At 38.0% G+C, this 27,701-nt stretch overlaps 35 non-coding genes across 35 annotated transcripts; 16 read left to right on the forward strand and 19 right to left on the reverse strand.

Moving 5' to 3' along the window:
* Positions 1–29: 29 nt before the first annotated feature.
* On the forward strand, positions 30–101 carry Trnae-uuc (transfer RNA glutamic acid (anticodon UUC)). The gene has a single exon. It is a non-coding gene; the product is annotated as a tRNA-Glu (tRNA).
* A 631-nt stretch (positions 102–732) lies between these two features.
* Trnag-gcc (transfer RNA glycine (anticodon GCC)) lies at positions 733–803 on the reverse strand. The gene has a single exon. It is a non-coding gene; the product is annotated as a tRNA-Gly (tRNA).
* Positions 804–2,173: 1,370 nt separating this feature from the next.
* Trnag-gcc (transfer RNA glycine (anticodon GCC)) lies at positions 2,174–2,244 on the reverse strand. The gene has a single exon. It is a non-coding gene; the product is annotated as a tRNA-Gly (tRNA).
* A 667-nt stretch (positions 2,245–2,911) lies between these two features.
* On the forward strand, positions 2,912–2,983 carry Trnae-uuc (transfer RNA glutamic acid (anticodon UUC)). The gene has a single exon. It is a non-coding gene; the product is annotated as a tRNA-Glu (tRNA).
* A 631-nt stretch (positions 2,984–3,614) lies between these two features.
* Positions 3,615–3,685, reverse strand: Trnag-gcc (transfer RNA glycine (anticodon GCC)). The gene has a single exon. It is a non-coding gene; the product is annotated as a tRNA-Gly (tRNA).
* A 667-nt stretch (positions 3,686–4,352) lies between these two features.
* Positions 4,353–4,424, forward strand: Trnae-uuc (transfer RNA glutamic acid (anticodon UUC)). The gene has a single exon. It is a non-coding gene; the product is annotated as a tRNA-Glu (tRNA).
* Positions 4,425–5,055: 631 nt separating this feature from the next.
* On the reverse strand, positions 5,056–5,126 carry Trnag-gcc (transfer RNA glycine (anticodon GCC)). The gene has a single exon. It is a non-coding gene; the product is annotated as a tRNA-Gly (tRNA).
* A 667-nt stretch (positions 5,127–5,793) lies between these two features.
* On the forward strand, positions 5,794–5,865 carry Trnae-uuc (transfer RNA glutamic acid (anticodon UUC)). Its single transcript has one exon. It is a non-coding gene; the product is annotated as a tRNA-Glu (tRNA).
* Positions 5,866–6,496: 631 nt separating this feature from the next.
* On the reverse strand, positions 6,497–6,567 carry Trnag-gcc (transfer RNA glycine (anticodon GCC)). Its single transcript has one exon. It is a non-coding gene; the product is annotated as a tRNA-Gly (tRNA).
* Positions 6,568–7,937: 1,370 nt separating this feature from the next.
* On the reverse strand, positions 7,938–8,008 carry Trnag-gcc (transfer RNA glycine (anticodon GCC)). Its single transcript has one exon. It is a non-coding gene; the product is annotated as a tRNA-Gly (tRNA).
* A 667-nt stretch (positions 8,009–8,675) lies between these two features.
* On the forward strand, positions 8,676–8,747 carry Trnae-uuc (transfer RNA glutamic acid (anticodon UUC)). The gene has a single exon. It is a non-coding gene; the product is annotated as a tRNA-Glu (tRNA).
* Positions 8,748–9,378: 631 nt separating this feature from the next.
* Trnag-gcc (transfer RNA glycine (anticodon GCC)) lies at positions 9,379–9,449 on the reverse strand. Its single transcript has one exon. It is a non-coding gene; the product is annotated as a tRNA-Gly (tRNA).
* A 1,370-nt stretch (positions 9,450–10,819) lies between these two features.
* Trnag-gcc (transfer RNA glycine (anticodon GCC)) lies at positions 10,820–10,890 on the reverse strand. The gene has a single exon. It is a non-coding gene; the product is annotated as a tRNA-Gly (tRNA).
* A 667-nt stretch (positions 10,891–11,557) lies between these two features.
* Positions 11,558–11,629, forward strand: Trnae-uuc (transfer RNA glutamic acid (anticodon UUC)). The gene has a single exon. It is a non-coding gene; the product is annotated as a tRNA-Glu (tRNA).
* A 631-nt stretch (positions 11,630–12,260) lies between these two features.
* Trnag-gcc (transfer RNA glycine (anticodon GCC)) lies at positions 12,261–12,331 on the reverse strand. The gene has a single exon. It is a non-coding gene; the product is annotated as a tRNA-Gly (tRNA).
* Positions 12,332–13,701: 1,370 nt separating this feature from the next.
* Positions 13,702–13,772, reverse strand: Trnag-gcc (transfer RNA glycine (anticodon GCC)). The gene has a single exon. It is a non-coding gene; the product is annotated as a tRNA-Gly (tRNA).
* Positions 13,773–14,439: 667 nt separating this feature from the next.
* Positions 14,440–14,511, forward strand: Trnae-uuc (transfer RNA glutamic acid (anticodon UUC)). The gene has a single exon. It is a non-coding gene; the product is annotated as a tRNA-Glu (tRNA).
* Positions 14,512–15,142: 631 nt separating this feature from the next.
* Trnac-gca (transfer RNA cysteine (anticodon GCA)) lies at positions 15,143–15,368 on the reverse strand. The gene is made up of 2 exons: positions 15,333–15,368; positions 15,143–15,177 (listed from the first exon to the last, which is right to left on the reverse strand). It is a non-coding gene; the product is annotated as a tRNA-Cys (tRNA).
* Positions 15,369–16,037: 669 nt separating this feature from the next.
* On the forward strand, positions 16,038–16,109 carry Trnae-uuc (transfer RNA glutamic acid (anticodon UUC)). Its single transcript has one exon. It is a non-coding gene; the product is annotated as a tRNA-Glu (tRNA).
* A 631-nt stretch (positions 16,110–16,740) lies between these two features.
* Positions 16,741–16,811, reverse strand: Trnag-gcc (transfer RNA glycine (anticodon GCC)). The gene has a single exon. It is a non-coding gene; the product is annotated as a tRNA-Gly (tRNA).
* A 666-nt stretch (positions 16,812–17,477) lies between these two features.
* Trnae-uuc (transfer RNA glutamic acid (anticodon UUC)) lies at positions 17,478–17,549 on the forward strand. The gene has a single exon. It is a non-coding gene; the product is annotated as a tRNA-Glu (tRNA).
* A 631-nt stretch (positions 17,550–18,180) lies between these two features.
* On the reverse strand, positions 18,181–18,251 carry Trnag-gcc (transfer RNA glycine (anticodon GCC)). Its single transcript has one exon. It is a non-coding gene; the product is annotated as a tRNA-Gly (tRNA).
* Positions 18,252–18,918: 667 nt separating this feature from the next.
* Positions 18,919–18,990, forward strand: Trnae-uuc (transfer RNA glutamic acid (anticodon UUC)). Its single transcript has one exon. It is a non-coding gene; the product is annotated as a tRNA-Glu (tRNA).
* Positions 18,991–19,621: 631 nt separating this feature from the next.
* On the reverse strand, positions 19,622–19,692 carry Trnag-gcc (transfer RNA glycine (anticodon GCC)). The gene has a single exon. It is a non-coding gene; the product is annotated as a tRNA-Gly (tRNA).
* Positions 19,693–20,359: 667 nt separating this feature from the next.
* Positions 20,360–20,431, forward strand: Trnae-uuc (transfer RNA glutamic acid (anticodon UUC)). Its single transcript has one exon. It is a non-coding gene; the product is annotated as a tRNA-Glu (tRNA).
* Positions 20,432–21,062: 631 nt separating this feature from the next.
* On the reverse strand, positions 21,063–21,133 carry Trnag-gcc (transfer RNA glycine (anticodon GCC)). The gene has a single exon. It is a non-coding gene; the product is annotated as a tRNA-Gly (tRNA).
* Positions 21,134–21,799: 666 nt separating this feature from the next.
* Trnae-uuc (transfer RNA glutamic acid (anticodon UUC)) lies at positions 21,800–21,871 on the forward strand. Its single transcript has one exon. It is a non-coding gene; the product is annotated as a tRNA-Glu (tRNA).
* Positions 21,872–22,502: 631 nt separating this feature from the next.
* Positions 22,503–22,573, reverse strand: Trnag-gcc (transfer RNA glycine (anticodon GCC)). Its single transcript has one exon. It is a non-coding gene; the product is annotated as a tRNA-Gly (tRNA).
* Positions 22,574–23,240: 667 nt separating this feature from the next.
* Trnae-uuc (transfer RNA glutamic acid (anticodon UUC)) lies at positions 23,241–23,312 on the forward strand. The gene has a single exon. It is a non-coding gene; the product is annotated as a tRNA-Glu (tRNA).
* Positions 23,313–23,943: 631 nt separating this feature from the next.
* Trnag-gcc (transfer RNA glycine (anticodon GCC)) lies at positions 23,944–24,014 on the reverse strand. The gene has a single exon. It is a non-coding gene; the product is annotated as a tRNA-Gly (tRNA).
* Positions 24,015–24,681: 667 nt separating this feature from the next.
* Positions 24,682–24,753, forward strand: Trnae-uuc (transfer RNA glutamic acid (anticodon UUC)). The gene has a single exon. It is a non-coding gene; the product is annotated as a tRNA-Glu (tRNA).
* A 631-nt stretch (positions 24,754–25,384) lies between these two features.
* Trnag-gcc (transfer RNA glycine (anticodon GCC)) lies at positions 25,385–25,455 on the reverse strand. The gene has a single exon. It is a non-coding gene; the product is annotated as a tRNA-Gly (tRNA).
* A 667-nt stretch (positions 25,456–26,122) lies between these two features.
* Positions 26,123–26,194, forward strand: Trnae-uuc (transfer RNA glutamic acid (anticodon UUC)). Its single transcript has one exon. It is a non-coding gene; the product is annotated as a tRNA-Glu (tRNA).
* Positions 26,195–26,825: 631 nt separating this feature from the next.
* Positions 26,826–26,896, reverse strand: Trnag-gcc (transfer RNA glycine (anticodon GCC)). The gene has a single exon. It is a non-coding gene; the product is annotated as a tRNA-Gly (tRNA).
* A 667-nt stretch (positions 26,897–27,563) lies between these two features.
* Trnae-uuc (transfer RNA glutamic acid (anticodon UUC)) lies at positions 27,564–27,635 on the forward strand. The gene has a single exon. It is a non-coding gene; the product is annotated as a tRNA-Glu (tRNA).
* Positions 27,636–27,701: the final 66 nt, after the last annotated feature.

Here is a 27,701-nt window from a genome sequence, read left to right on the forward strand (position 1 = left end):
ATAGCTTAAATTAAGCAAGTTATACTAAGTCCGATGTGGTCTAGTGGTTAGGATTTCTGGTTTTCACCCAGACGGCCCGGGTTCGATTCCCGGCATCGGAGCTTTAATTTTTTGTGATTGGAGGAAACAAATGTCAAAAGTCACGAAAACGATATGCAGGATTCACATACTCATCAGAGCGAACAAATTGCAATTGTTCCTCGCAACGTATGTTATCTAGCAGTTTGCATCTGCCGCTGTTTTGTGCCTTAACATGATTAGGTCTTTAAATGACACTGACTGAAATGAGATGGGTAACCATCACACCTGCAAAAGAATGTACTTTAACAAATAATGACTTTATGTTTAAGAGTCATGTTTATGTTTTATGCATTTCTTGTCATTTAGTCAGTTGTTATGACATTATCCCCTCTTAGATACGATCACGTAATTCCTGTGTTTGCCACTCTCTCTACGATTCCCCTCAATTGCTAAAAATGGTAGCACCGGAGCCATTCACTCCTGGCACACTTATAAAAGGCGTTCTCGACAATTTATTTGTATCTTATTCAAGATTGACCTCTACGTAAAAAGAGGAGAGGCGTTGTATTTGAAAGGATGTCATCAAATGAATTTGTTTTTACGTGAATTACCAGCAATGCCCATTATATATCCGTGGATGATACGATTATGTGTCGCGAATTCCACCGTCCTCTTAATCAATTGAAAACCTTGAAAGAGTCAAAAAAGAAATGCATCGGCCGGGAATCGAACCCGGGCCGCCCGCGTGGCAGGCGAGCATTCTACCACTGAACCACCGATGCTTATGACTACCTCATGTTAAACTTGATCATATAAGGACACATGTTACCTGATATGTATGGTATAAATGCATGTTAATATGATACTGAAATTGTCGGTAGAAACACGTACGGCACAAATACATTTGAAAAGAGGAAATCGGCGATAATTTAGATCTCATTTGTTCAGCTGCAGCATATCATTGAATATCAACTGGAGGTTGAAATATAATGACCAGAAAAAACGCTACTGTCGGCTTCGTGTATAATTTGAAACTTAAATATAAGCTTATACCCGCGTAGTTAAAAAAAAAAATCGTGATCTTAAAGGGATAACTAACCTCAAGTCTTTCAAAGAAGACCTAATCGCAAAACGAAAAGTTCTGTAATTTGACATGATTTCTGTTGCGGTTTCCATGACAGACAACTAGAACTCGGTAAAGTCGACATATGGTACATGCTAATTTTCATACTCCATGTAATTATAAGCTAAATGCATAACTTCGCCCTTTACCAATTGTACGTTTCTGCATCTAATATTTACCGACTGGTCTAGTTTTGTGAGCTTTGAATACTATCCTGTCATTCTGTCAGCTAAATCACAGTTATCATATGTTGACACAATCATAAATGTATTAGGCTGGGTAAGGACTCTTTTATATATAGCTTAAATTAAGCAAGTTATACTAAGTCCGATGTGGTCTAGTGGTTAGGATTTCTGGTATTCACCCAGACGGCCCGGGTTCGATTCCCGGCATCGGAGCTTTAATTTTTTGTGATTGGAGGAAACAAATGTCAAAAGTCACGAAAACGATATGCAGGATTCACATACTCATCAGAGCGAACAAATTGCAATTGTTCCTCGCAACGTATGTTATCTAGCAGTTTGCATCTGCCGCTGTTTTGTGCCTTAACATGATTAGGTCTTTAAATGACACTGACTGAAATGAGATGGGTAACCATCACACCTGCAAAAGAATGTACTTTAACAAATAATGACTTTATGTTTAAGAGTCATGTTTATGTTTTATGCATTTCTTGTCATTTAGTCAGTTGTTATGACATTATCCCCTCTTAGATACGATCACGTAATTCCTGTGTTTGCCACTCTCTCTACGATTCCCCTCAATTGCTAAAAATGGTAGCACCGGAGCCATTCACTCCTGGCACACTTATAAAAGGCGTTCTCGACAATTTATTTGTATCTTATTCAAGATTGACCTCTACGTAAAAAGAGGAGAGGCGTTGTATTTGAAAGGATGTCATCAAATGAATTTGTTTTTACGTGAATTACCAGCAATGCCCATTATATATCCGTGGATGATACGATTATGTGTCGCGAATTCCACCGTCCTCTTAATCAATTGAAAACCTTGAAAGAGTCAAAAAAGAAATGCATCGGCCGGGAATCGAACCCGGGCCGCCCGCGTGGCAGGCGAGCATTCTACCACTGAACCACCGATGCTTATGACTACCTCATGTTAAACTTGATCATATAAGGACACATGTTACCTGATATGTATGGTATAAATGCATGTTAATATGATACTGAAATTGTCGGTAGAAACACGTACGGCACAAATACATTTGAAAAGAGGAAATCGGCGATAATTTAGATCTCATTTGTTCAGCTGCAGCATATCATTGAATATCAACTGGAGGTTGAAATATAATGACCAGAAAAAACGCTACTGTCGGCTTCGTGTATAATTTGAAACTTAAATATAAGCTTATACCCGCGTAGTTAAAAAAAAAAATCGTGATCTTAAAGGGATAACTAACCTCAAGTCTTTCAAAGAAGACCTAATCGCAAAACGAAAAGTTCTGTAATTTGACATGATTTCTGTTGCGGTTTCCATGACAGACAACTAGAACTCGGTAAAGTCGACATATGGTACATGCTAATTTTCATACTCCATGTAATTATAAGCTAAATGCATAACTTCGCCCTTTACCAATTGTACGTTTCTGCATCTAATATTTACCGACTGGTCTAGTTTTGTGAGCTTTGAATACTATCCTGTCATTCTGTCAGCTAAATCACAGTTATCATATGTTGACACAATCATAAATGTATTAGGCTGGGTAAGGACTCTTTTATATATAGCTTAAATTAAGCAAGTTATACTAAGTCCGATGTGGTCTAGTGGTTAGGATTTCTGGTTTTCACCCAGACGGCCCGGGTTCGATTCCCGGCATCGGAGCTTTAATTTTTTGTGATTGGAGGAAACAAATGTCAAAAGTCACGAAAACGATATGCAGGATTCACATACTCATCAGAGCGAACAAATTGCAATTGTTCCTCGCAACGTATGTTATCTAGCAGTTTGCATCTGCCGCTGTTTTGTGCCTTAACATGATTAGGTCTTTAAATGACACTGACTGAAATGAGATGGGTAACCATCACACCTGCAAAAGAATGTACTTTAACAAATAATGACTTTATGTTTAAGAGTCATGTTTATGTTTTATGCATTTCTTGTCATTTAGTCAGTTGTTATGACATTATCCCCTCTTAGATACGATCACGTAATTCCTGTGTTTGCCACTCTCTCTACGATTCCCCTCAATTGCTAAAAATGGTAGCACCGGAGCCATTCACTCCTGGCACACTTATAAAAGGCGTTCTCGACAATTTATTTGTATCTTATTCAAGATTGACCTCTACGTAAAAAGAGGAGAGGCGTTGTATTTGAAAGGATGTCATCAAATGAATTTGTTTTTACGTGAATTACCAGCAATGCCCATTATATATCCGTGGATGATACGATTATGTGTCGCGAATTCCACCGTCCTCTTAATCAATTGAAAACCTTGAAAGAGTCAAAAAAGAAATGCATCGGCCGGGAATCGAACCCGGGCCGCCCGCGTGGCAGGCGAGCATTCTACCACTGAACCACCGATGCTTATGACTACCTCATGTTAAACTTGATCATATAAGGACACATGTTACCTGATATGTATGGTATAAATGCATGTTAATATGATACTGAAATTGTCGGTAGAAACACGTACGGCACAAATACATTTGAAAAGAGGAAATCGGCGATAATTTAGATCTCATTTGTTCAGCTGCAGCATATCATTGAATATCAACTGGAGGTTGAAATATAATGACCAGAAAAAACGCTACTGTCGGCTTCGTGTATAATTTGAAACTTAAATATAAGCTTATACCCGCGTAGTTAAAAAAAAAAATCGTGATCTTAAAGGGATAACTAACCTCAAGTCTTTCAAAGAAGACCTAATCGCAAAACGAAAAGTTCTGTAATTTGACATGATTTCTGTTGCGGTTTCCATGACAGACAACTAGAACTCGGTAAAGTCGACATATGGTACATGCTAATTTTCATACTCCATGTAATTATAAGCTAAATGCATAACTTCGCCCTTTACCAATTGTACGTTTCTGCATCTAATATTTACCGACTGGTCTAGTTTTGTGAGCTTTGAATACTATCCTGTCATTCTGTCAGCTAAATCACAGTTATCATATGTTGACACAATCATAAATGTATTAGGCTGGGTAAGGACTCTTTTATATATAGCTTAAATTAAGCAAGTTATACTAAGTCCGATGTGGTCTAGTGGTTAGGATTTCTGGTTTTCACCCAGACGGCCCGGGTTCGATTCCCGGCATCGGAGCTTTAATTTTTTGTGATTGGAGGAAACAAATGTCAAAAGTCACGAAAACGATATGCAGGATTCACATACTCATCAGAGCGAACAAATTGCAATTGTTCCTCGCAACGTATGTTATCTAGCAGTTTGCATCTGCCGCTGTTTTGTGCCTTAACATGATTAGGTCTTTAAATGACACTGACTGAAATGAGATGGGTAACCATCACACCTGCAAAAGAATGTACTTTAACAAATAATGACTTTATGTTTAAGAGTCATGTTTATGTTTTATGCATTTCTTGTCATTTAGTCAGTTGTTATGACATTATCCCCTCTTAGATACGATCACGTAATTCCTGTGTTTGCCACTCTCTCTACGATTCCCCTCAATTGCTAAAAATGGTAGCACCGGAGCCATTCACTCCTGGCACACTTATAAAAGGCGTTCTCGACAATTTATTTGTATCTTATTCAAGATTGACCTCTACGTAAAAAGAGGAGAGGCGTTGTATTTGAAAGGATGTCATCAAATGAATTTGTTTTTACGTGAATTACCAGCAATGCCCATTATATATCCGTGGATGATACGATTATGTGTCGCGAATTCCACCGTCCTCTTAATCAATTGAAAACCTTGAAAGAGTCAAAAAAGAAATGCATCGGCCGGGAATCGAACCCGGGCCGCCCGCGTGGCAGGCGAGCATTCTACCACTGAACCACCGATGCTTATGACTACCTCATGTTAAACTTGATCATATAAGGACACATGTTACCTGATATGTATGGTATAAATGCATGTTAATATGATACTGAAATTGTCGGTAGAAACACGTACGGCACAAATACATTTGAAAAGAGGAAATCGGCGATAATTTAGATCTCATTTGTTCAGCTGCAGCATATCATTGAATATCAACTGGAGGTTGAAATATAATGACCAGAAAAAACGCTACTGTCGGCTTCGTGTATAATTTGAAACTGAAATATAAGCTTATACCCGCGTAGTTAAAAAAAAAAATCGTGATCTTAAAGGGATAACTAACCTCAAGTCTTTCAAAGAAGACCTAATCGCAAAACGAAAAGTTCTGTAATTTGACATGATTTCTGTTGCGGTTTCCATGACAGACAACTAGAACTCGGTAAAGTCGACATATGGTACATGCTAATTTTCATACTCCATGTAATTATAAGCTAAATGCATAACTTCGCCCTTTACCAATTGTACGTTTCTGCATCTAATATTTACCGACTGGTCTAGTTTTGTGAGCTTTGAATACTATCCTGTCATTCTGTCAGCTAAATCACAGTTATCATATGTTGACACAATCATAAATGTATTAGGCTGGGTAAGGACTCTTTTATATATAGCTTAAATTAAGCAAGTTATACTAAGTCCGATGTGGTCTAGTGGTTAGGATTTCTGGTTTTCACCCAGACGGCCCGGGTTCGATTCCCGGCATCGGAGCTTTAATTTTTTGTGATTGGAGGAAACAAATGTCAAAAGTCACGAAAACGATATGCAGGATTCACATACTCATCAGAGCGAACAAATTGCAATTGTTCCTCGCAACGTATGTTATCTAGCAGTTTGCATCTGCCGCTGTTTTGTGCCTTAACATGATTAGGTCTTTAAATGACACTGACTGAAATGAGATGGGTAACCATCACACCTGCAAAAGAATGTACTTTAACAAATAATGACTTTATGTTTAAGAGTCATGTTTATGTTTTATGCATTTCTTGTCATTTAGTCAGTTGTTATGACATTATCCCCTCTTAGATACGATCACGTAATTCCTGTGTTTGCCACTCTCTCTACGATTCCCCTCAATTGCTAAAAATGGTAGCACCGGAGCCATTCACTCCTGGCACACTTATAAAAGGCGTTCTCGACAATTTATTTGTATCTTATTCAAGATTGACCTCTACGTAAAAAGAGGAGAGGCGTTGTATTTGAAAGGATGTCATCAAATGAATTTGTTTTTACGTGAATTACCAGCAATGCCCATTATATATCCGTGGATGATACGATTATGTGTCGCGAATTCCACCGTCCTCTTAATCAATTGAAAACCTTGAAAGAGTCAAAAAAGAAATGCATCGGCCGGGAATCGAACCCGGGCCGCCCGCGTGGCAGGCGAGCATTCTACCACTGAACCACCGATGCTTATGACTACCTCATGTTAAACTTGATCATATAAGGACACATGTTACCTGATATGTATGGTATAAATGCATGTTAATATGATACTGAAATTGTCGGTAGAAACACGTACGGCACAAATACATTTGAAAAGAGGAAATCGGCGATAATTTAGATCTCATTTGTTCAGCTGCAGCATATCATTGAATATCAACTGGAGGTTGAAATATAATGACCAGAAAAAACGCTACTGTCGGCTTCGTGTATAATTTGAAACTTAAATATAAGCTTATACCCGCGTAGTTAAAAAAAAAAATCGTGATCTTAAAGGGATAACTAACCTCAAGTCTTTCAAAGAAGACCTAATCGCAAAACGAAAAGTTCTGTAATTTGACATGATTTCTGTTGCGGTTTCCATGACAGACAACTAGAACTCGGTAAAGTCGACATATGGTACATGCTAATTTTCATACTCCATGTAATTATAAGCTAAATGCATAACTTCGCCCTTTACCAATTGTACGTTTCTGCATCTAATATTTACCGACTGGTCTAGTTTTGTGAGCTTTGAATACTATCCTGTCATTCTGTCAGCTAAATCACAGTTATCATATGTTGACACAATCATAAATGTATTAGGCTGGGTAAGGACTCTTTTATATATAGCTTAAATTAAGCAAGTTATACTAAGTCCGATGTGGTCTAGTGGTTAGGATTTCTGGTATTCACCCAGACGGCCCGGGTTCGATTCCCGGCATCGGAGCTTTAATTTTTTGTGATTGGAGGAAACAAATGTCAAAAGTCACGAAAACGATATGCAGGATTCACATACTCATCAGAGCGAACAAATTGCAATTGTTCCTCGCAACGTATGTTATCTAGCAGTTTGCATCTGCCGCTGTTTTGTGCCTTAACATGATTAGGTCTTTAAATGACACTGACTGAAATGAGATGGGTAACCATCACACCTGCAAAAGAATGTACTTTAACAAATAATGACTTTATGTTTAAGAGTCATGTTTATGTTTTATGCATTTCTTGTCATTTAGTCAGTTGTTATGACATTATCCCCTCTTAGATACGATCACGTAATTCCTGTGTTTGCCACTCTCTCTACGATTCCCCTCAATTGCTAAAAATGGTAGCACCGGAGCCATTCACTCCTGGCACACTTATAAAAGGCGTTCTCGACAATTTATTTGTATCTTATTCAAGATTGACCTCTACGTAAAAAGAGGAGAGGCGTTGTATTTGAAAGGATGTCATCAAATGAATTTGTTTTTACGTGAATTACCAGCAATGCCCATTATATATCCGTGGATGATACGATTATGTGTCGCGAATTCCACCGTCCTCTTAATCAATTGAAAACCTTGAAAGAGTCAAAAAAGAAATGCATCGGCCGGGAATCGAACCCGGGCCGCCCGCGTGGCAGGCGAGCATTCTACCACTGAACCACCGATGCTTATGACTACCTCATGTTAAACTTGATCATATAAGGACACATGTTACCTGATATGTATGGTATAAATGCATGTTAATATGATACTGAAATTGTCGGTAGAAACACGTACGGCACAAATACATTTGAAAAGAGGAAATCGGCGATAATTTAGATCTCATTTGTTCAGCTGCAGCATATCATTGAATATCAACTGGAGGTTGAAATATAATGACCAGAAAAAACGCTACTGTCGGCTTCGTGTATAATTTGAAACTTAAATATAAGCTTATACCCGCGTAGTTAAAAAAAAAAATCGTGATCTTAAAGGGATAACTAACCTCAAGTCTTTCAAAGAAGACCTAATCGCAAAACGAAAAGTTCTGTAATTTGACATGATTTCTGTTGCGGTTTCCATGACAGACAACTAGAACTCGGTAAAGTCGACATATGGTACATGCTAATTTTCATACTCCATGTAATTATAAGCTAAATGCATAACTTCGCCCTTTACCAATTGTACGTTTCTGCATCTAATATTTACCGACTGGTCTAGTTTTGTGAGCTTTGAATACTATCCTGTCATTCTGTCAGCTAAATCACAGTTATCATATGTTGACACAATCATAAATGTATTAGGCTGGGTAAGGACTCTTTTATATATAGCTTAAATTAAGCAAGTTATACTAAGTCCGATGTGGTCTAGTGGTTAGGATTTCTGGTTTTCACCCAGACGGCCCGGGTTCGATTCCCGGCATCGGAGCTTTAATTTTTTGTGATTGGAGGAAACAAATGTCAAAAGTCACGAAAACGATATGCAGGATTCACATACTCATCAGAGCGAACAAATTGCAATTGTTCCTCGCAACGTATGTTATCTAGCAGTTTGCATCTGCCGCTGTTTTGTGCCTTAACATGATTAGGTCTTTAAATGACACTGACTGAAATGAGATGGGTAACCATCACACCTGCAAAAGAATGTACTTTAACAAATAATGACTTTATGTTTAAGAGTCATGTTTATGTTTTATGCATTTCTTGTCATTTAGTCAGTTGTTATGACATTATCCCCTCTTAGATACGATCACGTAATTCCTGTGTTTGCCACTCTCTCTACGATTCCCCTCAATTGCTAAAAATGGTAGCACCGGAGCCATTCACTCCTGGCACACTTATAAAAGGCGTTCTCGACAATTTATTTGTATCTTATTCAAGATTGACCTCTACGTAAAAAGAGGAGAGGCGTTGTATTTGAAAGGATGTCATCAAATGAATTTGTTTTTACGTGAATTACCAGCAATGCCCATTATATATCCGTGGATGATACGATTATGTGTCGCGAATTCCACCGTCCTCTTAATCAATTGAAAACCTTGAAAGAGTCAAAAAAGAAATGCATCGGCCGGGAATCGAACCCGGGCCGCCCGCGTGGCAGGCGAGCATTCTACCACTGAACCACCGATGCTTATGACTACCTCATGTTAAACTTGATCATATAAGGACACATGTTACCTGATATGTATGGTATAAATGCATGTTAATATGATACTGAAATTGTCGGTAGAAACACGTACGGCACAAATACATTTGAAAAGAGGAAATCGGCGATAATTTAGATCTCATTTGTTCAGCTGCAGCATATCATTGAATATCAACTGGAGGTTGAAATATAATGACCAGAAAAAACGCTACTGTCGGCTTCGTGTATAATTTGAAACTTAAATATAAGCTTATACCCGCGTAGTTAAAAAAAAAAATCGTGATCTTAAAGGGATAACTAACCTCAAGTCTTTCAAAGAAGACCTAATCGCAAAACGAAAAGTTCTGTAATTTGACATGATTTCTGTTGCGGTTTCCATGACAGACAACTAGAACTCGGTAAAGTCGACATATGGTACATGCTAATTTTCATACTCCATGTAATTATAAGCTAAATGCATAACTTCGCCCTTTACCAATTGTACGTTTCTGCATCTAATATTTACCGACTGGTCTAGTTTTGTGAGCTTTGAATACTATCCTGTCATTCTGTCAGCTAAATCACAGTTATCATATGTTGACACAATCATAAATGTATTAGGCTGGGTAAGGACTCTTTTATATATAGCTTAAATTAAGCAAGTTATACTAAGTCCGATGTGGTCTAGTGGTTAGGATTTCTGGTATTCACCCAGACGGCCCGGGTTCGATTCCCGGCATCGGAGCTTTAATTTTTTGTGATTGGAGGAAACAAATGTCAAAAGTCACGAAAACGATATGCAGGATTCACATACTCATCAGAGCGAACAAATTGCAATTGTTCCTCGCAACGTATGTTATCTAGCAGTTTGCATCTGCCGCTGTTTTGTGCCTTAACATGATTAGGTCTTTAAATGACACTGACTGAAATGAGATGGGTAACCATCACACCTGCAAAAGAATGTACTTTAACAAATAATGACTTTATGTTTAAGAGTCATGTTTATGTTTTATGCATTTCTTGTCATTTAGTCAGTTGTTATGACATTATCCCCTCTTAGATACGATCACGTAATTCCTGTGTTTGCCACTCTCTCTACGATTCCCCTCAATTGCTAAAAATGGTAGCACCGGAGCCATTCACTCCTGGCACACTTATAAAAGGCGTTCTCGACAATTTATTTGTATCTTATTCAAGATTGACCTCTACGTAAAAAGAGGAGAGGCGTTGTATTTGAAAGGATGTCATCAAATGAATTTGTTTTTACGTGAATTACCAGCAATGCCCATTATATATCCGTGGATGATACGATTATGTGTCGCGAATTCCACCGTCCTCTTAATCAATTGAAAACCTTGAAAGAGTCAAAAAAGAAATGCATCGGCCGGGAATCGAACCCGGGCCGCCCGCGTGGCAGGCGAGCATTCTACCACTGAACCACCGATGCTTATGACTACCTCATGTTAAACTTGATCATATAAGGACACATGTTACCTGATATGTATGGTATAAATGCATGTTAATATGATACTGAAATTGTCGGTAGAAACACGTACGGCACAAATACATTTGAAAAGAGGAAATCGGCGATAATTTAGATCTCATTTGTTCAGCTGCAGCATATCATTGAATATCAACTGGAGGTTGAAATATAATGACCAGAAAAAACGCTACTGTCGGCTTCGTGTATAATTTGAAACTTAAATATAAGCTTATACCCGCGTAGTTAAAAAAAAAAATCGTGATCTTAAAGGGATAACTAACCTCAAGTCTTTCAAAGAAGACCTAATCGCAAAACGAAAAGTTCTGTAATTTGACATGATTTCTGTTGCGGTTTCCATGACAGACAACTAGAACTCGGTAAAGTCGACATATGGTACATGCTAATTTTCATACTCCATGTAATTATAAGCTAAATGCATAACTTCGCCCTTTACCAATTGTACGTTTCTGCATCTAATATTTACCGACTGGTCTAGTTTTGTGAGCTTTGAATACTATCCTGTCATTCTGTCAGCTAAATCACAGTTATCATATGTTGACACAATCATAAATGTATTAGGCTGGGTAAGGACTCTTTTATATATAGCTTAAATTAAGCAAGTTATACTAAGTCCGATGTGGTCTAGTGGTTAGGATTTCTGGTTTTCACCCAGACGGCCCGGGTTCGATTCCCGGCATCGGAGCTTTAATTTTTTGTGATTGGAGGAAACAAATGTCAAAAGTCACGAAAACGATATGCAGGATTCACATACTCATCAGAGCGAACAAATTGCAATTGTTCCTCGCAACGTATGTTATCTAGCAGTTTGCATCTGCCGCTGTTTTGTGCCTTAACATGATTAGGTCTTTAAATGACACTGACTGAAATGAGATGGGTAACCATCACACCTGCAAAAGAATGTACTTTAACAAATAATGACTTTATGTTTAAGAGTCATGTTTATGTTTTATGCATTTCTTGTCATTTAGTCAGTTGTTATGACATTATCCCCTCTTAGATACGATCACGTAATTCCTGTGTTTGCCACTCTCTCTACGATTCCCCTCAATTGCTAAAAATGGTAGCACCGGAGCCATTCACTCCTGGCACACTTATAAAAGGCGTTCTCGACAATTTATTTGTATCTTATTCAAGATTGACCTCTACGTAAAAAGAGGAGAGGCGTTGTATTTGAAAGGATGTCATCAAATGAATTTGTTTTTACGTGAATTACCAGCAATGCCCATTATATATCCGTGGATGATACGATTATGTGTCGCGAATTCCACCGTCCTCTTAATCAATTGAAAACCTTGAAAGAGTCAAAAAAGAAATGCATCGGCCGGGAATCGAACCCGGGCCGCCCGCGTGGCAGGCGAGCATTCTACCACTGAACCACCGATGCTTATGACTACCTCATGTTAAACTTGATCATATAAGGACACATGTTACCTGATATGTATGGTATAAATGCATGTTAATATGATACTGAAATTGTCGGTAGAAACACGTACGGCACAAATACATTTGAAAAGAGGAAATCGGCGATAATTTAGATCTCATTTGTTCAGCTGCAGCATATCATTGAATATCAACTGGAGGTTGAAATATAATGACCAGAAAAAACGCTACTGTCGGCTTCGTGTATAATTTGAAACTTAAATATAAGCTTATACCCGCGTAGTTAAAAAAAAAAATCGTGATCTTAAAGGGATAACTAACCTCAAGTCTTTCAAAGAAGACCTAATCGCAAAACGAAAAGTTCTGTAATTTGACATGATTTCTGTTGCGGTTTCCATGACAGACAACTAGAACTCGGTAAAGTCGACATATGGTACATGCTAATTTTCATACTCCATGTAATTATAAGCTAAATGCATAACTTCGCCCTTTACCAATTGTACGTTTCTGCATCTAATATTTACCGACTGGTCTAGTTTTGTGAGCTTTGAATACTATCCTGTCATTCTGTCAGCTAAATCACAGTTATCATATGTTGACACAATCATAAATGTATTAGGCTGGGTAAGGACTCTTTTATATATAGCTTAAATTAAGCAAGTTATACTAAGTCCGATGTGGTCTAGTGGTTAGGATTTCTGGTATTCACCCAGACGGCCCGGGTTCGATTCCCGGCATCGGAGCTTTAATTTTTTGTGATTGGAGGAAACAAATGTCAAAAGTCACGAAAACGATATGCAGGATTCACATACTCATCAGAGCGAACAAATTGCAATTGTTCCTCGCAACGTATGTTATCTAGCAGTTTGCATCTGCCGCTGTTTTGTGCCTTAACATGATTAGGTCTTTAAATGACACTGACTGAAATGAGATGGGTAACCATCACACCTGCAAAAGAATGTACTTTAACAAATAATGACTTTATGTTTAAGAGTCATGTTTATGTTTTATGCATTTCTTGTCATTTAGTCAGTTGTTATGACATTATCCCCTCTTAGATACGATCACGTAATTCCTGTGTTTGCCACTCTCTCTACGATTCCCCTCAATTGCTAAAAATGGTAGCACCGGAGCCATTCACTCCTGGCACACTTATAAAAGGCGTTCTCGACAATTTATTTGTATCTTATTCAAGATTGACCTCTACGTAAAAAGAGGAGAGGCGTTGTATTTGAAAGGATGTCATCAAATGAATTTGTTTTTACGTGAATTACCAGCAATGCCCATTATATATCCGTGGATGATACGATTATGTGTCGCGAATTCCACCGTCCTCTTAATCAATTGAAAACCTTGAAAGAGTCAAAAAAGAAATGCATCGGCCGGGAATCGAACCCGGGCCGCCCGCGTGGCAGGCGAGCATTCTACCACTGAACCACCGATGCTTATGACTACCTCATGTTAAACTTGATCATATAAGGACACATGTTACCTGATATGTATGGTATAAATGCATGTTAATATGATACTGAAATTGTCGGTAGAAACACGTACGGCACAAATACATTTGAAAAGAGGAAATCGGCGATAATTTAGATCTCATTTGTTCAGCTGCAGCATATCATTGAATATCAACTGGAGGTTGAAATATAATGACCAGAAAAAACGCTACTGTCGGCTTCGTGTATAATTTGAAACTTAAATATAAGCTTATACCCGCGTAGTTAAAAAAAAAAATCGTGATCTTAAAGGGATAACTAACCTCAAGTCTTTCAAAGAAGACCTAATCGCAAAACGAAAAGTTCTGTAATTTGACATGATTTCTGTTGCGGTTTCCATGACAGACAACTAGAACTCGGTAAAGTCGACATATGGTACATGCTAATTTTCATACTCCATGTAATTATAAGCTAAATGCATAACTTCGCCCTTTACCAATTGTACGTTTCTGCATCTAATATTTACCGACTGGTCTAGTTTTGTGAGCTTTGAATACTATCCTGTCATTCTGTCAGCTAAATCACAGTTATCATATGTTGACACAATCATAAATGTATTAGGCTGGGTAAGGACTCTTTTATATATAGCTTAAATTAAGCAAGTTATACTAAGTCCGATGTGGTCTAGTGGTTAGGATTTCTGGTTTTCACCCAGACGGCCCGGGTTCGATTCCCGGCATCGGAGCTTTAATTTTTTGTGATTGGAGGAAACAAATGTCAAAAGTCACGAAAACGATATGCAGGATTCACATACTCATCAGAGCGAACAAATTGCAATTGTTCCTCGCAACGTATGTTATCTAGCAGTTTGCATCTGCCGCTGTTTTGTGCCTTAACATGATTAGGTCTTTAAATGACACTGACTGAAATGAGATGGGTAACCATCACACCTGCAAAAGAATGTACTTTAACAAATAATGACTTTATGTTTAAGAGTCATGTTTATGTTTTATGCATTTCTTGTCATTTAGTCAGTTGTTATGACATTATCCCCTCTTAGATACGATCACGTAATTCCTGTGTTTGCCACTCTCTCTACGATTCCCCTCAATTGCTAAAAATGGTAGCACCGGAGCCATTCACTCCTGGCACACTTATAAAAGGCGTTCTCGACAATTTATTTGTATCTTATTCAAGATTGACCTCTACGTAAAAAGAGGAGAGGCGTTGTATTTGAAAGGATGTCATCAAATGAATTTGTTTTTACGTGAATTACCAGCAATGCCCATTATATATCCGTGGATGATACGATTATGTGTCGCGAATTCCACCGTCCTCTTAATCAATTGAAAACCTTGAAAGAGTCAAAAAAGAAATGCATCGGCCGGGAATCGAACCCGGGCCGCCCGCGTGGCAGGCGAGCATTTTTTTTTTCTCTTGATAAAATTTTATTCAGATAATACATATAAAAAGAATAATCAGGCTATACTCCTGAAAATTCACATTATCACAATAATAGCTTGTAAGATTACAACTTCAATCAAATGTAATATATTCACAATTAACATGCAGGCGAGCATTCTACCACTGAACCACCGATGCTTATGACTACCTCATGTTAAACTTGATCATATAAGGACACATGTTACCTGATATGTATGGTATAAATGCATGTTAATATGATACTGAAATTGTCGGTAGAAACACGTACGGCACAAATACATTTGAAAAGAGGAAATCGGCGATAATTTAGATCTCATTTGTTCAGCTGCAGCATATCATTGAATATCAACTGGAGGTTGAAATATAATGACCAGAAAAAACGCTACTGTCGGCTTCGTGTATAATTTGAAACTTAAATATAAGCTTATACCCGCGTAGTTAAAAAAAAAAAAATCGTGATCTTAAAGGGATAACTAACCTCAAGTCTTTCAAAGAAGACCTAATCGCAAAACGAAAAGTTCTGTAATTTGACATGATTTCTGTTGCGGTTTCCATGACAGACAACTAGAACTCGGTAAAGTCGACATATGGTACATGCTAATTTTCATACTCCATGTAATTATAAGCTAAATGCATAACTTCGCCCTTTACCAATTGTACGTTTCTGCATCTAATATTTACCGACTGGTCTAGTTTTGTGAGCTTTGAATACTATCCTGTCATTCTGTCAGCTAAATCACAGTTATCATATGTTGACACAATCATAAATGTATTAGGCTGGGTAAGGACTCTTTTATATATAGCTTAAATTAAGCAAGTTATACTAAGTCCGATGTGGTCTAGTGGTTAGGATTTCTGGTTTTCACCCAGACGGCCCGGGTTCGATTCCCGGCATCGGAGCTTTAATTTTTTGTGATTGGAGGAAACAAATGTCAAAAGTCACGAAAACGATATGCAGGATTCACATACTCATCAGAGCGAACAAATTGCAATTGTTCCTCGCAACGTATGTTATCTAGCAGTTTGCATCTGCCGCTGTTTTGTGCCTTAACATGATTAGGTCTTTAAATGACACTGACTGAAATGAGATGGGTAACCATCACACCTGCAAAAGAATGTACTTTAACAAATAATGACTTTATGTTTAAGAGTCATGTTTATGTTTTATGCATTTCTTGTCATTTAGTCAGTTGTTATGACATTATCCCCTCTTAGATACGATCACGTAATTCCTGTGTTTGCCACTCTCTCTACGATTCCCCTCAATTGCTAAAAATGGTAGCACCGGAGCCATTCACTCCTGGCACACTTATAAAAGGCGTTCTCGACAATTTATTTGTATCTTATTCAAGATTGACCTCTACGTAAAAAGAGGAGAGGCGTTGTATTTGAAAGGATGTCATCAAATGAATTTGTTTTTACGTGAATTACCAGCAATGCCCATTATATATCCGTGGATGATACGATTATGTGTCGCGAATTCCACCGTCCTCTTAATCAATTGAAAACCTTGAAAGAGTCAAAAAAGAAATGCATCGGCCGGGAATCGAACCCGGGCCGCCCGCGTGGCAGGCGAGCATTCTACCACTGAACCACCGATGCTTATGACTACCTCATGTTAAACTTGATCATATAAGGACACATGTTACCTGATATGTATGGTATAAATGCATGTTAATATGATACTGAAATTGTCGGTAGAAACACGTACGGCACAAATACATTTGAAAAGAGGAAATCGGCGATAATTTAGATCTCATTTGTTCAGCTGCAGCATATCATTGAATATCAACTGGAGGTTGAAATATAATGACCAGAAAAAACGCTACTGTCGGCTTCGTGTATAATTTGAAACTTAAATATAAGCTTATACCCGCGTAGTTAAAAAAAAAATCGTGATCTTAAAGGGATAACTAACCTCAAGTCTTTCAAAGAAGACCTAATCGCAAAACGAAAAGTTCTGTAATTTGACATGATTTCTGTTGCGGTTTCCATGACAGACAACTAGAACTCGGTAAAGTCGACATATGGTACATGCTAATTTTCATACTCCATGTAATTATAAGCTAAATGCATAACTTCGCCCTTTACCAATTGTACGTTTCTGCATCTAATATTTACCGACTGGTCTAGTTTTGTGAGCTTTGAATACTATCCTGTCATTCTGTCAGCTAAATCACAGTTATCATATGTTGACACAATCATAAATGTATTAGGCTGGGTAAGGACTCTTTTATATATAGCTTAAATTAAGCAAGTTATACTAAGTCCGATGTGGTCTAGTGGTTAGGATTTCTGGTTTTCACCCAGACGGCCCGGGTTCGATTCCCGGCATCGGAGCTTTAATTTTTTGTGATTGGAGGAAACAAATGTCAAAAGTCACGAAAACGATATGCAGGATTCACATACTCATCAGAGCGAACAAATTGCAATTGTTCCTCGCAACGTATGTTATCTAGCAGTTTGCATCTGCCGCTGTTTTGTGCCTTAACATGATTAGGTCTTTAAATGACACTGACTGAAATGAGATGGGTAACCATCACACCTGCAAAAGAATGTACTTTAACAAATAATGACTTTATGTTTAAGAGTCATGTTTATGTTTTATGCATTTCTTGTCATTTAGTCAGTTGTTATGACATTATCCCCTCTTAGATACGATCACGTAATTCCTGTGTTTGCCACTCTCTCTACGATTCCCCTCAATTGCTAAAAATGGTAGCACCGGAGCCATTCACTCCTGGCACACTTATAAAAGGCGTTCTCGACAATTTATTTGTATCTTATTCAAGATTGACCTCTACGTAAAAAGAGGAGAGGCGTTGTATTTGAAAGGATGTCATCAAATGAATTTGTTTTTACGTGAATTACCAGCAATGCCCATTATATATCCGTGGATGATACGATTATGTGTCGCGAATTCCACCGTCCTCTTAATCAATTGAAAACCTTGAAAGAGTCAAAAAAGAAATGCATCGGCCGGGAATCGAACCCGGGCCGCCCGCGTGGCAGGCGAGCATTCTACCACTGAACCACCGATGCTTATGACTACCTCATGTTAAACTTGATCATATAAGGACACATGTTACCTGATATGTATGGTATAAATGCATGTTAATATGATACTGAAATTGTCGGTAGAAACACGTACGGCACAAATACATTTGAAAAGAGGAAATCGGCGATAATTTAGATCTCATTTGTTCAGCTGCAGCATATCATTGAATATCAACTGGAGGTTGAAATATAATGACCAGAAAAAACGCTACTGTCGGCTTCGTGTATAATTTGAAACTTAAATATAAGCTTATACCCGCGTAGTTAAAAAAAAAAATCGTGATCTTAAAGGGATAACTAACCTCAAGTCTTTCAAAGAAGACCTAATCGCAAAACGAAAAGTTCTGTAATTTGACATGATTTCTGTTGCGGTTTCCATGACAGACAACTAGAACTCGGTAAAGTCGACATATGGTACATGCTAATTTTCATACTCCATGTAATTATAAGCTAAATGCATAACTTCGCCCTTTACCAATTGTACGTTTCTGCATCTAATATTTACCGACTGGTCTAGTTTTGTGAGCTTTGAATACTATCCTGTCATTCTGTCAGCTAAATCACAGTTATCATATGTTGACACAATCATAAATGTATTAGGCTGGGTAAGGACTCTTTTATATATAGCTTAAATTAAGCAAGTTATACTAAGTCCGATGTGGTCTAGTGGTTAGGATTTCTGGTTTTCACCCAGACGGCCCGGGTTCGATTCCCGGCATCGGAGCTTTAATTTTTTGTGATTGGAGGAAACAAATGTCAAAAGTCACGAAAACGATATGCAGGATTCACATACTCATCAGAGCGAACAAATTGCAATTGTTCCTCGCAACGTATGTTATCTAGCAGTTTGCATCTGCCGCTGTTTTGTGCCTTAACATGATTAGGTCTTTAAATGACACTGACTGAAATGAGATGGGTAACCATCACACCTGCAAAAGAATGTACTTTAACAAATAATGACTTTATGTTTAAGAGTCATGTTTATGTTTTATGCATTTCTTGTCATTTAGTCAGTTGTTATGACATTATCCCCTCTTAGATACGATCACGTAATTCCTGTGTTTGCCACTCTCTCTACGATTCCCCTCAATTGCTAAAAATGGTAGCACCGGAGCCATTCACTCCTGGCACACTTATAAAAGGCGTTCTCGACAATTTATTTGTATCTTATTCAAGATTGACCTCTACGTAAAAAGAGGAGAGGCGTTGTATTTGAAAGGATGTCATCAAATGAATTTGTTTTTACGTGAATTACCAGCAATGCCCATTATATATCCGTGGATGATACGATTATGTGTCGCGAATTCCACCGTCCTCTTAATCAATTGAAAACCTTGAAAGAGTCAAAAAAGAAATGCATCGGCCGGGAATCGAACCCGGGCCGCCCGCGTGGCAGGCGAGCATTCTACCACTGAACCACCGATGCTTATGACTACCTCATGTTAAACTTGATCATATAAGGACACATGTTACCTGATATGTATGGTATAAATGCATGTTAATATGATACTGAAATTGTCGGTAGAAACACGTACGGCACAAATACATTTGAAAAGAGGAAATCGGCGATAATTTAGATCTCATTTGTTCAGCTGCAGCATATCATTGAATATCAACTGGAGGTTGAAATATAATGACCAGAAAAAACGCTACTGTCGGCTTCGTGTATAATTTGAAACTTAAATATAAGCTTATACCCGCGTAGTTAAAAAAAAAAATCGTGATCTTAAAGGGATAACTAACCTCAAGTCTTTCAAAGAAGACCTAATCGCAAAACGAAAAGTTCTGTAATTTGACATGATTTCTGTTGCGGTTTCCATGACAGACAACTAGAACTCGGTAAAGTCGACATATGGTACATGCTAATTTTCATACTCCATGTAATTATAAGCTAAATGCATAACTTCGCCCTTTACCAATTGTACGTTTCTGCATCTAATATTTACCGACTGGTCTAGTTTTGTGAGCTTTGAATACTATCCTGTCATTCTGTCAGCTAAATCACAGTTATCATATGTTGACACAATCATAAATGTATTAGGCTGGGTAAGGACTCTTTTATATATAGCTTAAATTAAGCAAGTTATACTAAGTCCGATGTGGTCTAGTGGTTAGGATTTCTGGTTTTCACCCAGACGGCCCGGGTTCGATTCCCGGCATCGGAGCTTTAATTTTTTGTGATTGGAGGAAACAAATGTCAAAAGTCACGAAAACGATATGCAGGATTCACATACTCATCAGAGCGAACAAATTGCAATTGTTCCTCGCAACGTATGTTATCTAGCAGTTTGCATCTGCCGCTGTTTTGTGCCTTAACATGATTAGGTCTTTAAATGACACTGACTGAAATGAGATGGGTAACCATCACACCTGCAAAAGAATGTACTTTAACAAATAATGACTTTATGTTTAAGAGTCATGTTTATGTTTTATGCATTTCTTGTCATTTAGTCAGTTGTTATGACATTATCCCCTCTTAGATACGATCACGTAATTCCTGTGTTTGCCACTCTCTCTACGATTCCCCTCAATTGCTAAAAATGGTAGCACCGGAGCCATTCACTCCTGGCACACTTATAAAAGGCGTTCTCGACAATTTATTTGTATCTTATTCAAGATTGACCTCTACGTAAAAAGAGGAGAGGCGTTGTATTTGAAAGGATGTCATCAAATGAATTTGTTTTTACGTGAATTACCAGCAATGCCCATTATATATCCGTGGATGATACGATTATGTGTCGCGAATTCCACCGTCCTCTTAATCAATTGAAAACCTTGAAAGAGTCAAAAAAGAAATGCATCGGCCGGGAATCGAACCCGGGCCGCCCGCGTGGCAGGCGAGCATTCTACCACTGAACCACCGATGCTTATGACTACCTCATGTTAAACTTGATCATATAAGGACACATGTTACCTGATATGTATGGTATAAATGCATGTTAATATGATACTGAAATTGTCGGTAGAAACACGTACGGCACAAATACATTTGAAAAGAGGAAATCGGCGATAATTTAGATCTCATTTGTTCAGCTGCAGCATATCATTGAATATCAACTGGAGGTTGAAATATAATGACCAGAAAAAACGCTACTGTCGGCTTCGTGTATAATTTGAAACTTAAATATAAGCTTATACCCGCGTAGTTAAAAAAAAAATCGTGATCTTAAAGGGATAACTAACCTCAAGTCTTTCAAAGAAGACCTAATCGCAAAACGAAAAGTTCTGTAATTTGACATGATTTCTGTTGCGGTTTCCATGACAGACAACTAGAACTCGGTAAAGTCGACATATGGTACATGCTAATTTTCATACTCCATGTAATTATAAGCTAAATGCATAACTTCGCCCTTTACCAATTGTACGTTTCTGCATCTAATATTTACCGACTGGTCTAGTTTTGTGAGCTTTGAATACTATCCTGTCATTCTGTCAGCTAAATCACAGTTATCATATGTTGACACAATCATAAATGTATTAGGCTGGGTAAGGACTCTTTTATATATAGCTTAAATTAAGCAAGTTATACTAAGTCCGATGTGGTCTAGTGGTTAGGATTTCTGGTTTTCACCCAGACGGCCCGGGTTCGATTCCCGGCATCGGAGCTTTAATTTTTTGTGATTGGAGGAAACAAATGTCAAAAGTCACGAAAACGATATGCAGGATTCACATACTCATCAGAGCGAACAAATTGCAATTGTTCCTCGCAACGTATGTTATCTAGCAGTTTGCATCTGCCGCTGTTTTGTGCCTTAACATGATTAGGTCTTTAAATGACACTGACTGAAATGAGATGGGTAACCATCACACCTGCAAAAGAATGTACTTTAACAAATAATGACTTTATGTTTAAGAGTCATGTTTATGTTTTATGCATTTCTTGTCATTTAGTCAGTTGTTATGACATTATCCCCTCTTAGATACGATCACGTAATTCCTGTGTTTGCCACTCTCTCTACGATTCCCCTCAATTGCTAAAAATGGTAGCACCGGAGCCATTCACTCCTGGCACACTTATAAAAGGCGTTCTCGACAATTTATTTGTATCTTATTCAAGATTGACCTCTACGTAAAAAGAGGAGAGGCGTTGTATTTGAAAGGATGTCATCAAATGAATTTGTTTTTACGTGAATTACCAGCAATGCCCATTATATATCCGTGGATGATACGATTATGTGTCGCGAATTCCACCGTCCTCTTAATCAATTGAAAACCTTGAAAGAGTCAAAAAAGAAATGCATCGGCCGGGAATCGAACCCGGGCCGCCCGCGTGGCAGGCGAGCATTCTACCACTGAACCACCGATGCTTATGACTACCTCATGTTAAACTTGATCATATAAGGACACATGTTACCTGATATGTATGGTATAAATGCATGTTAATATGATACTGAAATTGTCGGTAGAAACACGTACGGCACAAATACATTTGAAAAGAGGAAATCGGCGATAATTTAGATCTCATTTGTTCAGCTGCAGCATATCATTGAATATCAACTGGAGGTTGAAATATAATGACCAGAAAAAACGCTACTGTCGGCTTCGTGTATAATTTGAAACTTAAATATAAGCTTATACCCGCGTAGTTAAAAAAAAAAATCGTGATCTTAAAGGGATAACTAACCTCAAGTCTTTCAAAGAAGACCTAATCGCAAAACGAAAAGTTCTGTAATTTGACATGATTTCTGTTGCGGTTTCCATGACAGACAACTAGAACTCGGTAAAGTCGACATATGGTACATGCTAATTTTCATACTCCATGTAATTATAAGCTAAATGCATAACTTCGCCCTTTACCAATTGTACGTTTCTGCATCTAATATTTACCGACTGGTCTAGTTTTGTGAGCTTTGAATACTATCCTGTCATTCTGTCAGCTAAATCACAGTTATCATATGTTGACACAATCATAAATGTATTAGGCTGGGTAAGGACTCTTTTATATATAGCTTAAATTAAGCAAGTTATACTAAGTCCGATGTGGTCTAGTGGTTAGGATTTCTGGTTTTCACCCAGACGGCCCGGGTTCGATTCCCGGCATCGGAGCTTTAATTTTTTGTGATTGGAGGAAACAAATGTCAAAAGTCACGAAAACGATATGCAGGATTCACATACTCATCAGAGCGAACAAATTGCAATTGTTCCTCGCAACGTATGTTATCTAGCAGTTTGCATCTGCCGCTGTTTTGTGCCTTAACATGATTAGGTCTTTAAATGACACTGACTGAAATGAGATGGGTAACCATCACACCTGCAAAAGAATGTACTTTAACAAATAATGACTTTATGTTTAAGAGTCATGTTTATGTTTTATGCATTTCTTGTCATTTAGTCAGTTGTTATGACATTATCCCCTCTTAGATACGATCACGTAATTCCTGTGTTTGCCACTCTCTCTACGATTCCCCTCAATTGCTAAAAATGGTAGCACCGGAGCCATTCACTCCTGGCACACTTATAAAAGGCGTTCTCGACAATTTATTTGTATCTTATTCAAGATTGACCTCTACGTAAAAAGAGGAGAGGCGTTGTATTTGAAAGGATGTCATCAAATGAATTTGTTTTTACGTGAATTACCAGCAATGCCCATTATATATCCGTGGATGATACGATTATGTGTCGCGAATTCCACCGTCCTCTTAATCAATTGAAAACCTTGAAAGAGTCAAAAAAGAAATGCATCGGCCGGGAATCGAACCCGGGCCGCCCGCGTGGCAGGCGAGCATTCTACCACTGAACCACCGATGCTTATGACTACCTCATGTTAAACTTGATCATATAAGGACACATGTTACCTGATATGTATGGTATAAATGCATGTTAATATGATACTGAAATTGTCGGTAGAAACACGTACGGCACAAATACATTTGAAAAGAGGAAATCGGCGATAATTTAGATCTCATTTGTTCAGCTGCAGCATATCATTGAATATCAACTGGAGGTTGAAATATAATGACCAGAAAAAACGCTACTGTCGGCTTCGTGTATAATTTGAAACTTAAATATAAGCTTATACCCGCGTAGTTAAAAAAAAAAATCGTGATCTTAAAGGGATAACTAACCTCAAGTCTTTCAAAGAAGACCTAATCGCAAAACGAAAAGTTCTGTAATTTGACATGATTTCTGTTGCGGTTTCCATGACAGACAACTAGAACTCGGTAAAGTCGACATATGGTACATGCTAATTTTCATACTCCATGTAATTATAAGCTAAATGCATAACTTCGCCCTTTACCAATTGTACGTTTCTGCATCTAATATTTACCGACTGGTCTAGTTTTGTGAGCTTTGAATACTATCCTGTCATTCTGTCAGCTAAATCACAGTTATCATATGTTGACACAATCATAAATGTATTAGGCTGGGTAAGGACTCTTTTATATATAGCTTAAATTAAGCAAGTTATACTAAGTCCGATGTGGTCTAGTGGTTAGGATTTCTGGTTTTCACCCAGACGGCCCGGGTTCGATTCCCGGCATCGGAGCTTTAATTTTTTGTGATTGGAGGAAACAAATGTCAAAAGTCACGAAAACGATATGCAGGATTCACATACTCATCAGAGCGAACAAATTGCAATTGTTCCTCGCAACGTATGTTATCTAGCAGTTTGCATCTGCCGCTGTTTTGTGCCTTAACATGATTAGGTCTTTAAATGACACTGACTGAAATGAGATGGGTAACCATCACACCTGCAAAAGAATGTACTTTAACAAATAATGACTTTATGTTTAAGAGTCATGTTTATGTTTTATGCATTTCTTGTCATTTAGTCAGTTGTTATGACATTATCCCCTCTTAGATACGATCACGTAATTCCTGTGTTTGCCACTCTCTCTACGATTCCCCTCAATTGCTAAAAATGGTAGCACCGGAGCCATTCACTCCTGGCACACTTATAAAAGGCGTTCTCGACAATTTATTTGTATCTTATTCAAGATTGACCTCTACGTAAAAAGAGGAGAGGCGTTGTATTTGAAAGGATGTCATCAAATGAATTTGTTTTTACGTGAATTACCAGCAATGCCCATTATATATCCGTGGATGATACGATTATGTGTCGCGAATTCCACCGTCCTCTTAATCAATTGAAAACCTTGAAAGAGTCAAAAAAGAAATGCATCGGCCGGGAATCGAACCCGGGCCGCCCGCGTGGCAGGCGAGCATTCTACCACTGAACCACCGATGCTTATGACTACCTCATGTTAAACTTGATCATATAAGGACACATGTTACCTGATATGTATGGTATAAATGCATGTTAATATGATACTGAAATTGTCGGTAGAAACACGTACGGCACAAATACATTTGAAAAGAGGAAATCGGCGATAATTTAGATCTCATTTGTTCAGCTGCAGCATATCATTGAATATCAACTGGAGGTTGAAATATAATGACCAGAAAAAACGCTACTGTCGGCTTCGTGTATAATTTGAAACTTAAATATAAGCTTATACCCGCGTAGTTAAAAAAAAAAATCGTGATCTTAAAGGGATAACTAACCTCAAGTCTTTCAAAGAAGACCTAATCGCAAAACGAAAAGTTCTGTAATTTGACATGATTTCTGTTGCGGTTTCCATGACAGACAACTAGAACTCGGTAAAGTCGACATATGGTACATGCTAATTTTCATACTCCATGTAATTATAAGCTAAATGCATAACTTCGCCCTTTACCAATTGTACGTTTCTGCATCTAATATTTACCGACTGGTCTAGTTTTGTGAGCTTTGAATACTATCCTGTCATTCTGTCAGCTAAATCACAGTTATCATATGTTGACACAATCATAAATGTATTAGGCTGGGTAAGGACTCTTTTATATATAGCTTAAATTAAGCAAGTTATACTAAGTCCGATGTGGTCTAGTGGTTAGGATTTCTGGTTTTCACCCAGACGGCCCGGGTTCGATTCCCGGCATCGGAGCTTTAATTTTTTGTGATTGGAGGAAACAAATGTCAAAAGTCACGAAAACGATATGCAGGATTCACATACTCATCAGAGCGAACAAATTGCAATTGTTCCTCGCAACGTATGTTATCTAGCAGTTTGCATCTGCCGCTGTTTTGTGCCTTAACATGATTAGGTCTTTAAATGACACTGACTGAAATGAGATGGGTAACCATCACACCTGCAAAAGAATGTACTTTAACAAATAATGACTTTATGTTTAAGAGTCATGTTTATGTTTTATGCATTTCTTGTCATTTAGTCAGTTGTTATGACATTATCCCCTCTTAGATACGATCACGTAATTCCTGTGTTTGCCACTCTCTCTACGATTCCCCTCAATTGCTAAAAATGGTAGCACCGGAGCCATTCACTCCTGGCACACTTATAAAAGGCGTTCTCGACAATTTATTTGTATCTTATTCAAGATTGACCTCTACGTAAAAAGAGGAGAGGCGTTGTATTTGAAAGGATGTCATCAAATGAATTTGTTTTTACGTGAATTACCAGCAATGCCCATTATATATCCGTGGATGATACGATTATGTGTCGCGAATTCCACCGTCCTCTTAATCAATTGAAAACCTTGAAAGAGTCAAAAAAGAAATGCATCGGCCGGGAATCGAACCCGGGCCGCCCGCGTGGCAGGCGGGCATTCTACCACTGAACCACCGATGCTTATGACTACCTCATGTTAAACTTGATCATATAAGGACACATGTTACCTGATATGTATGGTATAAATGCATGTTAATATGATACTGAAATTGTCGGTAGAAACACGTACGGCACAAATACATTTGAAAAGAGGAAATCGGCGATAATTTAGATCTCATTTGTTCAGCTGCAGCATATCATTGAATATCAACTGGAGGTTGAAATATAATGACCAGAAAAAACGCTACTGTCGGCTTCGTGTATAATTTGAAACTTAAATATAAGCTTATACCCGCGTAGTTAAAAAAAAAAATCGTGATCTTAAAGGGATAACTAACCTCAAGTCTTTCAAAGAAGACCTAATCGCAAAACGAAAAGTTCTGTAATTTGACATGATTTCTGTTGCGGTTTCCATGACAGACAACTAGAACTCGGTAAAGTCGACATATGGTACATGCTAATTTTCATACTCCATGTAATTATAAGCTAAATGCATAACTTCGCCCTTTACCAATTGTACGTTTCTGCATCTAATATTTACCGACTGGTCTAGTTTTGTGAGCTTTGAATACTATCCTGTCATTCTGTCAGCTAAATCACAGTTATCATATGTTGACACAATCATAAATGTATTAGGCTGGGTAAGGACTCTTTTATATATAGCTTAAATTAAGCAAGTTATACTAAGTCCGATGTGGTCTAGTGGTTAGGATTTCTGGTTTTCACCCAGACGGCCCGGGTTCGATTCCCGGCATCGGAGCTTTAATTTTTTGTGATTGGAGGAAACAAATGTCAAAAGTCACGAAAACGATATGCAGGATTCACA

The sequence above is a fragment of the Mytilus trossulus genome, chromosome 5 (assembly GCF_036588685.1).
Source record: "Mytilus trossulus isolate FHL-02 chromosome 5, PNRI_Mtr1.1.1.hap1, whole genome shotgun sequence".
Classification (NCBI taxonomy): domain Eukaryota; kingdom Metazoa; phylum Mollusca; class Bivalvia; order Mytilida; family Mytilidae; genus Mytilus; species Mytilus trossulus.